The sequence below is a fragment of the Cricetulus griseus genome, chromosome 5 (assembly GCF_003668045.3).
Source record: "Cricetulus griseus strain 17A/GY chromosome 5, alternate assembly CriGri-PICRH-1.0, whole genome shotgun sequence".
In the NCBI taxonomy this organism is placed as follows: Eukaryota; Metazoa; Chordata; class Mammalia; order Rodentia; family Cricetidae; genus Cricetulus; species Cricetulus griseus.
In genome coordinates this window covers 145,222,193-145,237,714 of record NC_048598.1, presented here as the reverse complement: position 1 = coordinate 145,237,714, position 15,522 = coordinate 145,222,193, and the positions used below count along the sequence as shown (strand labels likewise).

At 42.4% G+C, this 15,522-nt stretch overlaps 1 pseudogene; it reads right to left on the bottom strand.

Moving 5' to 3' along the window:
• Positions 1 to 284: 284 nt before the first annotated feature.
• LOC100770657 lies at positions 285 to 14,390 on the bottom strand (annotated as a pseudogene).
• Positions 14,391 to 15,522: the final 1,132 nt, after the last annotated feature.

The following is a 15,522-nucleotide window of genomic DNA, read 5'->3' as shown; positions in this document are numbered from 1 at the left end:
TCAATATTTCTGGTCTCTTATTAATCACAACTGATTCATCAGCCCCAGCTAACCACCATCAATTATCCCAGCAAAGGTTTTGCTTCAACAAATTTTTTTTTCACTTATTTTATTCAACTTGGAAAATGAGTATAAATCCCAGGGTGTTTGTTGGGGGGGGGGTGGGTGCTGGCAATTGACGACGGGCACCTGAAAGGAGGGAGAAGGGGCAGGGTGCAAGCATCACAGTGTTTGCTTCAGGTTCCTGCCCTCGAAGGAGACGGTACGTGGGTTCAGCTGAGAGCTCAGGTCCGCAAAAACACCATGGTGAGGAGGCCTAACATGTAAGCTGCCACCAGCTTCTGTCCCAGGGACACATGCAGGAATGGCGGCAGCTGGCTGCCAAGTTCGTCCTTCAGTGGCAGTAGCAGGAAGGCCACAAAGATGACACTTGTCAGCAAAGAGCAGGAAGGAGCTGGTGCCAAGTTTCTGAGCGGCATTCTTCTGAAGGTGTCTGGCTAGGGTTGGTCCTGTCCACACAAGAGGCACTGGGTTGGGTTTTGGCTCAGAATATCCCTGAAGCGCCAGGGGTACACTGGCGCCACAAGAACAGTGGTGGTATCTTTTTGTCCAGCCACTCATCCCTTAGCCCCCTCCTTGGATAGTTCAATGCAGAATCAGTCCTGAACGTCATAGTGGCTGAGGATAGGACCACGTGCCAAATCACAATGTCAAGGCAAGACCGAGGCCTCACGCAAGCTTCTGCATTGAATACCGTATATTTGGCAAGTGCAGTAGGTTGCCTAGGATCAGCAGCTGCTGGGGTCCACTCCTTTGGTCTGCCCCAAATACTAGATCTGGGGGAAAGACAGGTCCAGATAGAGGAGCAGAGTCCTGGGGCCCCACTTAGGGGCCTTGGGCCCACTAACTCCTGATCCTGGAGTGTCCCACAGTGCATGCAGGCTCTGAACAGTCAGACATCCGAGGGCAGAGTTCAGGGGAACAAGAGAGCTTGGAGTATACGGCTTGTGGTCAGAGTTTCCTCTAATCTACTTGTGACCAGGATAAGGGCACCATCTTCCAGAGAGTTCCACTTCTAGAGGTTCTTAATCCAAAGCATCCCGTGATAGAATCTTTGCTTCCCTCTGAAACTTGACGGGCCAGGACACCCTTGTTTGCACTTCTCTTAACATACAGACTTTCCAAGGTCCGATAAGAATCCATTAAGTTCAGAGCACTCAAAGGCTTTATCTATCTCAAATCGCCAGTTTTCTCAAAAAGAAATACGATCATGTTCCTCACAGCAGAGTGCCGAGTTCTAGCCTAGAAAAAAAAAAAATCTTCTTTTTCGTTTCCTACTCTTCACTAAATGGCTTAGAAGAGGGCTGGGATGTGGGAGTTGAGTACCTGGACTAACTTCAGAGTCCGTAGTCCTGCCAGCAGGAAGAGAGGAAGCCCATGACTATAGACTCTAGGCTCTTGGCCTCTACATTATCCTAGATGGGTAGAGTTTGCTTCTTACTATGAGGGCAAAGCTACCACCCACATTTCCCTCCATGCTGCCTGAACTCAGCATGTCCCCCTCCCACTCAGAAGCTGTGGCGGACACTAGGCTCTCTGACTTGTACCTGTTTTTTTATTTTCAGTCTCTAACAAGGAGCCTCCTCTCATGAAAGTGCCTATGTAAAGGCTGCTGGGATAAGGGAGTGAGAAATTGTGTTTTGCCTCCAAAGTTGACGGGTCATACCAATTTTTCCAACTGGGCTTGATGCCTTTGGGAATTGCAAGCATATCTTAGTCTCTTTTTGTCAGGGCATTTGGTTGAGATTGATGTGTTTCTTCCCCTGCTAGGAAGCCAGAGCTGGAGCACGTGCTGTTTACCCCTCTCCAATACATAGCATTTTGGCTTCTCTGCTGTTCAGGTGTTTTATCATCTTTTTTTTTAATTCTTCTATTCTTCCAATCTTTCTATCTTGGATAACCTCAATCCCTCTCTATCTGAGCCATTTTCATGCATACAGAGGCAGCTTTTAATCTATCATTTTACTTTCAAAGGCATTTTACAAATTTTTGGCTGCTCTTTCATTTGTCTCCTTTAAATGTAAAGGTTTATCTTGTTCTTTAAAGTCTTACAAATTACACTTTTATTTATTTATTTTGCCCACACCCATGTGCATGCCACAGTATGCAAGTGAAGGTCAGAAGACAATTTGCTGGAGTCAGTTCTCTCCTTCTACTATTTGGGTCAAGGGATCAAACTTAGGTGGTGTCTGGCTAGTTATATGTCAACTTGACAGAAGCTATAGCCACTGGAAAGGAGGAAACCTCAATTGAAAAATGCCTCCATAAGATCAGTCTGCAAGACATTTTCTGAATTAGAGAGTGATGGGGGCCAGGGGCAGCCTGTTATGGATGAGGCCATCCCTGGACTGGTGATCCTGGGTTCTATAAGAAAGCAGGCTGAGCAAACCACAAGGAACAATCAAGTAAGCAGCACCCCTTCATAGACTCTGAATTGGTTCCAGCCTTCACATTTTAGCCCTGCTTGGGTTCCTGCCCTGACTTCCTTCAGTGAGGGACTACAATGTAGAAGTCAAATAAACCCCTTCCTTCCAACTTGCTTTTGACCATGTGTTTCATCATAGCAGTAGTAACCCTAATTAAGACAAGTGGTCAAGATGGTGGCAGATGCCTTTCCATTCTGAATATTATCTCTCTGGCCTAGGCTTATCCTTCTCTACCTGGCCAGTAAGTGCTGAAGTTCCAGTCTGTACTCTCCTCTTTTGTTACTTATTAGACATTCTTTTGGCTATCTAATTCCATAGTTTTAATTATAGTTGCATATGCTGATTGACACTCTGTACCTCCAATCCTGACTTCTTCACTGTGTAGCACCTATGCCTGTTTTACATTCTCAATCTCACTAGAAACTAAAATTGAACTTAGACAAGAGTCCATATTCTATGATTCTATCCCTGACTCTAATGTTCTTATTATCCTTCAGTGTTGTTTCACCCTTAAATTCTCCCATTTCCATTTCTTTAAGTTGACTTTTCAATAAACATTTTAGTTAACAATCTTTGTATGTTTATTATGTACATGCTGTATTGAAATATGTATACATCATGGAATGGCCAAATTGAACTACTTAGTACATTCATTACTGATCATACTTTTAACATTTTTATTTTAAAAATATATTTCTCAGAAATTTAAAAAACATAAAATTCACTGTTACTACCTAGCTTCCCCATGTTGGGTGAAAATCTATTAAATATATTCTTCCTGTCTAACTGAAATTTTAGCATGCTATGGCATCATAAATTTTGGCAGAAAATGTGATATTCTTGGGGAAGATAGCAATAATTTTACTACTCATGACACAATTGACACCTGGGCTTGAGAGTTTAGTCATTTCAATTTTCCCTCCTTCAAATTCCTTGGAGATACAGAAGATGCAAGCCCAAGCAAATGTAGTCAGAACTGAGGTTCTAAATATCACAGGCAGTGTATCAGCAACTTCACAACCTTTTCCCCAGAGGAGGGTATTACCTTTATTTTGCCACCAAGAAACATATCTGCCCTCTACACTGGAGTGAAGCATGATATTTGCCTTCTGGGGCTATTGGCTACACAGTGTCTAAAAAAGAAAGAAAAACAAACAAAACAGTCCAGAACAGCTGTCCTAATACATGCTGAGATGCTAGAGACACATAAAGAATTGTCTCCCAAGACACACCCCTCAGCTTCAGTGATGTTTTCTTAGCCTACATTTTTGTATGTGTCGTGTATCTGTGTGTACATGTTTGGCAGCTAGTTTTAATTCTCAACTTGAAACAACCTAGAATCACGTGAGAAGAACTCTTCAACCAGTGACTGTCTATACCAAATTGGCCTGTGGACATGTCTGTGGGGATCTGTCTGACTCATAGGAAGACCTGCCCTAAATGCAGGGTGAAGTCTCTGGTGGCAGCCCAGGTGAAAAGACTTGGCTGGCTTTTTGTTTTTTGTTCACTTAGCCTTTCTCTTCACATTTGTTTCTCTTTGCTCTTTACTGTGCATGCGATGTATGCAGCTATCTCTATCTCTCTGTCTCTTATCTCTGCCTCTATATCTCCTCCATAGGAACAGACTGTAACTTGATATTTTTACCTAAAATAAGCCCTTTCTCCCTTAGTTACAGTTTGTCAGACTATCTTCCCACAGGAACAGAAACGAACCATAAACAATATCTACCTATCCTACTTACTCTCCACCTTACCATGGCAATAGAATCTAAGATCTGTCATTGTAATCAATTCTCTGCACTCACCTCCTTCTACTGCTGTTCTAACCCATCACAATCCTGAAGAGACACTATTATCCCCCTTATCATATACATTTGATTAAACAATTCGCTCACCATTCTCTGAGATTACCATTTCACAACTTTTTCAGAGTTCCACCCAAACTCTTGCCTCCATTTCATTAAACATTTGTCGTCATTTGTTAACATTGTCCTTTTTATTATGCATCCATCTGACAGAAGCAATCAGCAGTGGCTCATCTTCTCTAAATCATTATTATCTTTCCAGACATGTATTCACATTCTGGGACTTTTCTCCTATTATAATGGGGAAACCAATTATTATTATAAAATCCTGTTTCATTTAGACACAAATAAGCACTTATTGTATAACTCCACTTATTTGAAATATCCAAGAAGATAAATGCATCCTAGTCAGAAAATAGATTGGTGGATGTGAGGAAGTGGAGGTGAAGAGAAGAGCAAAATATAAAATGACTGCTTAAAGGGTACGTGGTTTCTTTTTGCCCTGTCCATCTGAATAACAGAGTATTTCTAAAGGCCATGAGCTTATTGGGGAATAAACAAGAGGATTATAATCTTGGACATGCAAGCCATAGTGGACCAAGAGTCAATTCCTGGCAACGGTGGGAAGAAGAAATCTGTAAAGGCAAAAGAGAGCACTACATATTATTTGTTCTGAAACAGTTCATTAACAGATACAGTGTACTAGGCAAGTGATCTTGTGTATGAGGCTAGCTATCCTTGACTCCTACAAGAAACCTCAGAATGGACGGTTTGGGGGGAAAGTTGTTACAAGCCTATGGTTAAAAGAGCCCTTCAGTGAGTTTCTGTAACAATCCTGCCCCCATAGGCATGTGTGCATGGGATCCCTCATTCCCAATTAATGATTTTGTTTTTCTATTTGATTAGAGTTTGAAACAAGTGAGTCATTGATTCTGATAACATACAGAGTGTTGAAGCAAATACTTGAAAGCTAGACAGAGATGATGGCTACACAACAATGTACTAAATAGCAGTAAATGTTCACTTTAAAATGGCTGTTTGTGTTATACAAATTTCACTTCAATATAATGAAACATAACCATTTCTTTCCACATTCAATCATTCTTCTCCCCCTTTCTCCTAATCATAATGGATAATATGAAACCTTCTATCATTGGTTTCTTATTTTTTTTATTAGATGAGGCCCATCAAGCTACAAGCACACTCCAGTGCCTTAAGTGATAATATCAATAAAACAAAAAAACCCTCCCTCAATTCCTTCTATATGATATATAAAATTTTGTGGATAATTGAATTTAGATACCAACCTCCACTTCCCACTCCAGTCTACACCAAGTGAGTCAGAAGCTGGAGACAGACTGCACTGTGTAGACAGGTAGGAAGGAAGGAAGGTGGATAAATAGACACACACACACATACACACACACACACACACACACACACACACACACACACACACACACACACACACACACGGAATTTTATGTATTACATTCTGGTTACATATCTCCCTTTACTTCTCTCCTCCTCTTCCACCATCATCAGTCACACTCTTCCTCCCTACCACTTTTTGTGTCTTTCTGTTTTTTGTTTTCAATTTGTGATTCACTGGGTTTAACCAGGGCCACTTGTATGGGCACAGGTATGAAGCTATTCACTGGAGCATGAGTAACTAACCAGTGGCTACCTCACTGGTGATAATGTCTTCCTCGCCTCCACCAGCCCTTGACAAGTTTTAGGTCCTCTGAATAGGGTGAGACCCATGAACCCTTTGTCTATAACTCAGTGTTCACTGGCTCAGTTTCGTCCCTAAGCAGGCAATCCCCAGGGATCATGAGTTTGTGAGTGCATGGTCAGGTAATGTATATTAGACAGTTGTCGTAGTTAGGGTTTTATTGCTGGGAAGAGACACCGTGGCCACAGTAACTCTTATAAAGGGAAACATTTAATTGGGGCTGGCTTACCATTCAGAGGTTTAGTCCATTTTTTATCATGGCAGGAAGCATAGTGGCATACAGGCAGACATGGTGCTGGAGAGGGAGCTGAACCTCTTGATCCACAGGCAGCTATAGAGAATGCCACTGGGTGTGGCTTGGGCATCTGAGACCTCAAAGCTGGCCCCCAGTGATGGACTTCCTCCAACAAGAAAGACCACATCTATTCCAACAAGGCCACACCTCCTAATAGTGCCACTCCTTATGAGCCTATCAGGGCTATTTTTTTAAGTAAATGTTATGAGTTTTATTTACTGATGAGCCCACAATCACTACTTAGCTCTATGAGAAACAGTAAAAATGAGTTCAAATACAATAGTGAAAAGAAGAGAGAACTTATTTAAGTGATCTACAGCCTTAATTTGTGAAACTGAATTTATTAGGACAGTTGATCTGATCACAGTAATTATGTCCTAGAGTGGGCCAATTAATAATTTTACTTAGAATAAAAAAGCAAATATATTACTAATATGCTTCCATGATGAATAAAATAAGTTTAGCTGTCTCCCATATGGAAATTATACCAATCAGATAAAACACATTATTAATTTTTTGGAGCTTCCTAAATTTATTTTGTTTTGCTTTCTAATTTTTTTATTAGTTTAAATTAGGAACAAGCTTGCTTCACATGTCAATCCCTTCTCCCTCTCTCTCCCCTCCCCCCACCCCCTGCTACCTCCCACCTATCCCCTCTCCGCTCCCCAGGGAGGGTAAGGCTCTCCATGGGGCCTCCCCAAAGTCTACCACATCATCCTGGGCCCGGCCTAGGCCCTCCTCTATGGGGGCTATTTTTATTCAAACCAGAACATCGTTTTATGGCTTCTTCTCTATCATTCAATTCTCCCATTATTTCCACTTCCTCTTCTATGATGGTCTCTGAGCCTTAGAGGGAGTGACATCTGTGTTCTGTTTAATGCTGAACACTCAATAATTTACTTGCTCTCAATACCTTGACCAACCATGACTCTCCATGTTAATTGCCATTCACTGCAGGGAGAAGGTTCTTTGATCAAAGCACTAGTATTTGGGTAAATACATAAATATTTAGGAGACAGTTTTAAATATCCATTTAGCAAATCAAAAGAGGTAGATTTACCCCTAGTTCCTATCACTTTTTCAGCCACAGACCTTTGAACAGGTTTATAGTACCAGGCATGATCATCCTCTTACCACTAGCGAGGGCCTCAGGTCCCATAAAAATTAGTTGGTTGCTGTAGGTATGAATGAGAAATGTTCTCTATAGTCTCAGGCATTTGAACACTTGGTCCTCATTTGGTGTTTGGGTCCTCATTTAGGTGATGTAGTCTTGTTAGAAGAAGTAAGCTGCAGGATTGGAGAGCTTCCACCACTTCTAGTTTTGTCTGTTTCATGCTGCTTTCTGTCATACCTGTGCTCTGTCATCATGGGCTCTTATCCCTCTAAAACCATATGCTCATAAACTTATTATGTAAGTTGTCTTAGTCATGGTGTTTTATCCCAGCAAGACAACTAGTGCAATTATCCTGCAAACAGTCATGTTACTATTTTACCAGTGAGCACCTCTTGCCTGCCAAGTTGTCATTGTAGCATGCAAGGTTTCAATCTTTGGACAATGGTTTCTGACTTTTGTCCCCGGTTACCTGCTGGTAGGAAAGAAACTTGCTTCTCAGTTACAGCATGTTTTTTCTGTATTTTGCAGTCAAAGTGTGTATCTTCAACAATAGTGTCATACTATGTAGTTCTGGTGGTGAACCAGTGTTATGGATATTGTACTGTATAGTTTTGGGACCCCATAAAGTCTTCCTGTTCATTGACTCCTCGGATGGTGTTCCATATCTGGTACTGGGATTTTCATTTACATTTCATTGACATTATCAATCCATGGATGCTATCTCCATTTAAAGTCTTTAAACTTATGCTTTTTTATTTAAATTCTTTAATTACTACTCACATTTACATATCCATCCCCCCACCTTGTTCCCTCACTCTCCCATCCTCCCATGTTCCCTATCAACCCCCCCAACCCACTCCCCAACTCCTCCCTAGGAATAGTGAGGCCCTCCATCAGGGATCTTCAAAGTGTCATATTGTTTGTGGGAGGGCCTAGGCCCTCCTTGCTGTATCTGGTCTGCAATAGTATCCCTCCATAGGGAATAGGCTCCCAAAGTCCATTTAGCTCTAGGGTTAAAGACTGGCTCCACTGTTAGAGGCCCCATAGACTGTCTTGGCCTCTTAGCTGGCACCCACATTCAGAGGACTTGGTTTGGTCCAATCCTGTTTCCCCAGCTTTGTGACTAGGGTCTCCATGCTCTCATTAGGTCAGGTCCACTGTTTCTGCAGGTCTATCCAGCCCTGTCTTGGCTCCTTTGCTCATCCCTCCTCCCTCTCCACAACTAGATTCCAGGAGTATGGCTCAGTGCTTAGCTGTGGGTGCCTGTTTTTGCTTTGAACAGCAACTGGATGAAAGCTCTAGGAATGGTAACCAAGGTAGGCATCAATCTCATTATAGGGGAAGGGAATCAATGGCATCCTCTCCACCACTGCCTGGCTTCTTAGTTAAGGTCATCCCTGTGAATCCACTAACATTTTCCCTGTGCCAGACCTCTCTCCAAACCTGTACTGTCTCCCTCTATCAAGGCAACTCCTTTCTTGCCTTCACTTAAGTCCATATGGATCAAAGACCTCAATATAAATTCAGCCACACTGAACCTCCTAGAAGAGAAGGTAGGTGGTACCCTTGAACATATTGGTACAGGAGACTGCTTTCTGAACATAACACCAGTAGCACAAACATTGAGATTGACAACTAATAAATGGGACCTCCTGAAACTGAGAAGCTTCTGTAAGGCAAAAAGACACAGTCAGCAAGACAAAACGCCAGCCCACAGAACCGGAAAAGATATTCACCAACCCCACATCTGAGGGCTGATCTCCAAAATATACAATGAACTCAAGAAGCTGGCCACCAAAACCCCAAACAATGCAATTAAAAGTTGGAGTGCAGAACTAAATAGAGAATTCTTAACAGAGAAATCCAAAATTGCTGAAAGACACTTGAGAAAGTGCTCAACAGCCTTAGCCATCAGGGAAATGCAAATCAAAATAATTCTGAGCTACCATCTTACTCCTGTCAGAATGGCTAAAATCAATAACACCAATGGCAATCTATGCTGGAGAAAATGTGGAGAAAGAGGAACTCTCCTCCATTGCAGGTCGGAGTGCAAACTTGTACAGTCACTTTGGAAATCAGTATGGTGGTTTCTCAGGAAAATGGGAATCAGTCTACCTCAAGATCCAGTAATCCTTCTCTTGGGCATATATCCAAAGAATGCACATTCATACAATAAGGACATATGTTCAACTATGTTCATAGCAGCATTATTTGTAATAGCCAGAACCTAGAAACAATCTAGATGCCCCTCAACTGAATAATGGATAGAGAAATTAGGGTACATTTACACAATGGAGTACTACTAAGCAGAAAAAAACAATGAAATCTTGAAATTCGCAGGCAAATGGATGGAACTAGAAGAAACCATCCTCAGTGAGGTAACCCAATCACAAAAAGATAAACATGGTATGTACTCACTCATTTCTGACTTTTAGGCATAGAGCAAAGGATCACTAGTCTACTATCTACACTGCCAGAGGAGCTAGGAAACAAGGAGAACCCCAAGAGAAGATTGCATAGTCCATCGAAGAAGGGGATGGGAATAAGAACACATGACCAAAGCGGGAGCCTGGGGGTGGGGAGAGGAAGGAGGTAAGAAAGGAAGAAGGAGAGAGGAGAGGAGAACAAGAGGACTGAAATTATGCTTTTAAAAATTAACTTAAAATGCAGTGTGCCCAATGCCCACACCCATGGCCATCACCACTATAATGAATAGGTATGTGGTGGAGAAATGATAGAGAAAGAGAAATGGAACGGTTAGTGCATGGTGGAGAGAAGTGAAACTGAAGAAATGACAGTTAGGAACAGGCTGAAAAGTGTGGCCTACACAGCCACCCAGGGTCAAGTGATATTTAGGACTGTGCTTCCACCAAGGGCTTTGTCTGATTCCATGGGCCTTCAGCAACTGGGATTTGTGTTGATGTCTGTCATCCATGTTACTAGAGAAGGTCATATGAATGCCTGTGGTCTGGGCCACCACCTGAGGCCATGTTGATGTCTGAGGGCCATGTTGCTGCCAGAGCCATACTAATCTGAATGCCCTACACTGCTACCCAAAGCCATCTGGGCCTGAGCTGCACCCAGAAGCCATGTCTGGGTCCATGGTCCAACCACAGCCAGGGTCTGGGATGATGCCCATGGCCCATGTTATCAACAAAGGCCATGCAGATGCCTGGGGTCTAAGTCATCATGTATGTGTCTGAGGGCCATTCTGTTGCTAAGGCCACACCGATTTGAATGTCTTGCACTGCCACCCTGGATCATGGTGATGTGTGAGCCCAAGCTGTTGCCAAGGCCCATGGCTGGGTCTGTAGTCCTACCTCAGTCAGTATCTGTGCTGATATCCATGGGCTGTGTTACTACTGGGGGGCATAGGAGAACTGGTCCTGCAACCTCATAGAGAAAACTGCCTTACTCAATGTCCCCTTGCCGGCTGCTCCAATAGGAGACACTTGGGAGAGCAGGCTCCACCCATCGCCACTCATGAGAGGGAGCTATCTTGGTGTTGTGGGAACATGAGAGCCAGCCATGACCCTTGCCTGAGGGAGCCAGTCTTGATGGAGGCCCAGATTGACCGACTCAGCTACCACCCAGGCCCACATCCAGAGCTTTGCCCACCCCAACATCTATGACATGCTGAAGAGTATGAAGGGACTGGGTCTGTGGAACCATAGCTGCATGATCTTCGTGACTGGGGCAACAGGAGAATATTGGAAAGAAGTTTTGGTGAGGGTCTAGTATTGATGGTATACCAGAAGCCAGAGGCCTTGAACCAGATCAACAACTCATTGCAATGAACAGTTGCAAGTAAAGCTGTCTGGGCAAAGGGGTATGCTTCGTGACACACCTCAGCTCCCAAAGCCACTGTGAGGATGAATGAATATGTGATGGAGAAATAGGAAAGACTAAGGAGCAAAATGTTATTTGTTATTTGTTTTTGTTTTTACCCTATGGGAAGCTACAAGGGTGGAACGTAGACATGGAAAGACTGAGAAATGAGTGGGTTTGGGGTGCATGATGTGAAATTCCCAGGGAATCCATTTAAAAACTTGTAAGAAAAAAAAAACAAAAGAACATATACACACAGTGGGTTTCTATGAGGCTTCTTTATCAAGCCTCAGTTTTAGTTAACTGTTGCTATATACCCTACTTTCTCTCCCACCCCAGTTTAAACCTTACCACACCTCACATTCCCTCCTCTTTATTTTCATAGCACATATTTTCTACAATCTCTATCAGCCTTAAGGCCTCTGCTCTTGACCCCCTTGCCATTCATTTTTTTCTTCTTGCTTTCAGGACTCTATAGTATTACAGTTTAGACAACCAATTTTAAAAACTGATATCTGTGATCCACATATAAAAATATGTAGCATTTGATTTTCTGGACCTGGTTAACTCATTCAGAATTTACTTACTCAGTTCCATACATTTTCTTGCAAGTTTTATTTTTTATACATGAATATAAGCAATATGAATACCTATTAATCTGTTGTTGCTATCTAGGCTTCTCCATTTCCTAGCTATTATGAATAGAGAAGAAAGGAACATAGATGAGCTTTGTAGAAGAATACAGTGTCCTTTGAGTTCTACACAGAAGTCATATGGTGTTGTTGAATATTAATTTAACTAGACAAAGATGGGTTACATTTGTTTATGCTGTAGAATATTACTTTAACTGTGTAAAGGTGTGTCACTTTTGTTTATGCTGCATTTGTTTAATGATGTAAATATGTGTGTTTAATTATGTAAAGATACATTGCTTCTGTTGCACCTTGTCTGCCCAAGGCACCTTATTGGTCTTATAAAGAGCTGTGTGGCCAATGGCTAGGCAGAGAAAGGATAGGTGGGGTTAGGAAGCAGAGAAAATAAATAGAAGCAGAAATCTAGGCTCGAAAAAAGAAGAAAGAGAAGAAGGAAGGGAGAGGAGAGGACTAGGGAGACACCAGCCAGCAGACCACAAGAAGCAGTGAAAGTAAGATATACAGAAAGAAAGTAGTAAGTCCCAAGGCAAAGATAGATAAAGAGGAACAGGCTAACTTAAGTTAGAAGAGCTAGCCAGAAAAGAGCTAAGCTAAGGCCAAGCATTCAAAACCAATAATGAGTCTCTGAGTCATGATTTGGGAGCTAGTTTGTGGCCCAAAAGAAATACCCTGGTACAACATGGTAGTTCTGTTTCTAAATTTTTAAGAGACTACTAAGCTAATTTCCTAAGTGGCTTCAACCCCCTTTCCCATATCTATGCCAACATTTACTTTCATTTGTTTTGTTGATGATGGCCATCCCACCTGAGATGAGGTGAAATATTGGGAAAAGTTGTAGTCTTCATTTCCCTAATGGCTAAGAATGGTGAACACTTTCCTAAGTATTTACTAGCTTTTTGCATTTCTTCTTTTGAGAACTTTTGGTTCAATTTCATTGCCCATTTTTAAATTGGGTTGTCTTTTGGTATTTAGTTTTTTGAGTTCTTTATGTATTCTAGGGACCAATAGTCTGTCAAATGCATAGCTGTTAAAGATTTTCACCATCCTGTAGGTTACCTCTTCAGTCATCTTTGGTTTGCTGTACAAAAACCTTTTAGTTTCATGAAATCCTACTTACTGATTGTTGGTCCTATTTCCTTGGACCACCACACTTCCTAAGAAAGTCCTTCCCTATCTATATTCATTTAAGGGTGCACCCTACTTTTTTCTCTAGCAGTTTCTCAGTCTCAGGTCTTATGTTGAGGTCCTTGATCCATCTGGGATTTGGTTTTGTTCAGGATGAAAGATAAAGATCTAGTTTCATTTTTTGAAGCATAGTTTGTTGAAGGTGCTGTCTTTTCTTGAATATGCATTTTTGGCATCTTTGTAGATTTCTGTCCTAGCTTTCTTTCTGTTTCCGTAATAAATAACACAACCAAAAGCAAATTGGGGAAGAAAGGGTGCTTATTTCAGCTTATAGTCTAACATTGAAGGGAGTCAAGGCAGAAGCTTGAAGCAGAAACCAGAGGATGATGGAAGATGTCCTCCTGTATATATGTTTCTCTTATTATTTGCTGAATAAAACACTGATTGGCTGATTGGCCAGGCAGGAAGTATAGGCAGGGCTGGGAGATGAAGAGAATTCTGAGAAACATAGGCAGCCAGAGTCATTATGTAGAGCCAGGGAAGAGAGGATGCACCAGGCATTCTCTGGTAAGCCAATGAAAATACATAGATTAATAGAAATTGGGTTAATAAATTAAGACAGAGCTAGCCAATAAGAAGCCCAAGCCACCAACCAATAGTTTTGTAACTAATATAGCTTTCATATGTTTATTTGGGGCAAAATGGCTTCGGGAAGCTCCATTACAAGAGAGAAACACTGTTTATTGTCTTGCTCAGGTAGCTTTTTTTTGTACAACCTAGGCCCATATGCCTAGAGATGGCACCACACATGTGGACTAAGCCCTTGCACATTATTTAGCAATTAAGAAAATGGGCCACTGATATGGCCACAAGCCAATCTAATCAAAGTTTTTTCCAGTTCAACTTCCCTCTACCAAAGTGATTCTAGGTTTGGGTGAAGGTGACAGCTGAAACTACTACAGAATAGTTGCTTGGATTTATATCTATGTACTTAATTCTACTCCATTGATATGCCTGAATCAACCCTACCTACAAAATGTTTATTGCAATGACTCATTTGTCTAGTTCAAGGCCTCTGGCACATCATCATCACTGGACCCTCACTGAAACTCTTCAGATATCCTGCTGTTGCCCTGACTCATGGAGATCCTGCAGTTACTGCTCTGAAAGACCAGTCTCTTCACAAAGTCCAGTAGGTCATAGATGGGTTAGTTGTTAGGGTGGGCCAAATCAAGTCTCTGTTGGTAGCTGAGCTGGTCAGTCTGTGTCCCTGGGACTACTCCCCTCAGGTGAGGGAAAGCCAGCTCTCCTATACCCATGATAACGGAGGCCATCTCTCCAATATCCATGATGAGGGATGGGACCACCTCTCTTGAGTGAGAGAGCCAGCTCTCCTGCTGAAGTGCCCAGTGAGGGTGAGCTAGCTCAGTATGGCCCTCAGATCTCAACAAGTATGGTTCCATATGACCCCCTGTAGTAACATGGGCTATGTATATCATCACATACTGCAGCTATTGGGAGTTTTCCCCCTGATTTCTTCCCAAGTTTACTTATCACTGGTATGTAAGTATGTGTGTGTATCCATAAGTGAATGTTTCGCTCCTGCCTACCAGTTCCCAAATAACCACTCAGAGGATTATATAAATTATAAATGCTTGGTTGATAGCTCAAGGCTTGTTGCTAGCTAACTCCTACATTTTAATTAACCCATACTTCTAGTTATGCTCTGCCACATGGATCATGGCTTGTTACCTCATTTTCTACACATGCTGCTTGCCCAGCAGCTGACTGGCATCTCTTTCTAACTTCACTCTTCTTCATCCCATTGTCCTCAGTTTGATTGTCCTGCTTAACTTTATCCTGCCTTGTTATAGGCCCATCAGTTTCTTTATTAACAAATGAGAGTAATGCATTTTCAGTGTACAGAACAATTATTGCACAGCATGTATCTATATCGATGTTTTGATGTGGGGGGATGATCTGTGTAGGGGATGCTGTAGCCATGCCTGCTTAGGGGCTGGCTCCAGGTGTGTCTGACCATGCCTGCAAGGGTGTGATCAGGGTGACATGGAGTGAGGGATGTTTACATGGTAGGCTGCTTTCACTTTCATTTTTGGCTTGCTGTACAGACCGCTGCCCTGCTGGCTGGCTAAGTCGCTCTGTAAGTAAAGCTTTTCCCTATTAAATTCCTTTGTATTTTTACCTGGCTCCATATTCGTAATTTCCCACATTATCTGGTTGTCAGAAGCGGGTTATTGTAAACCTAGGTCCCATTTGGGAGAGCCTGTGGGTTCCACTGGGATGGTGGCCTAGGCCGGAAAAGCACTCTGTGTCTCCAGAGGTGCTCCCAGCTCTCAGCCGACCGGCTGTGCCACAAGCCTCTCTGAACTGTCCTCCCAGCTGGGAGATTTCCCCAGACCTCCCCACGATTACTGTCGCAGTTTCTAGCTGCGTGCACAGGACCAGCTCAGACTGCAGCCT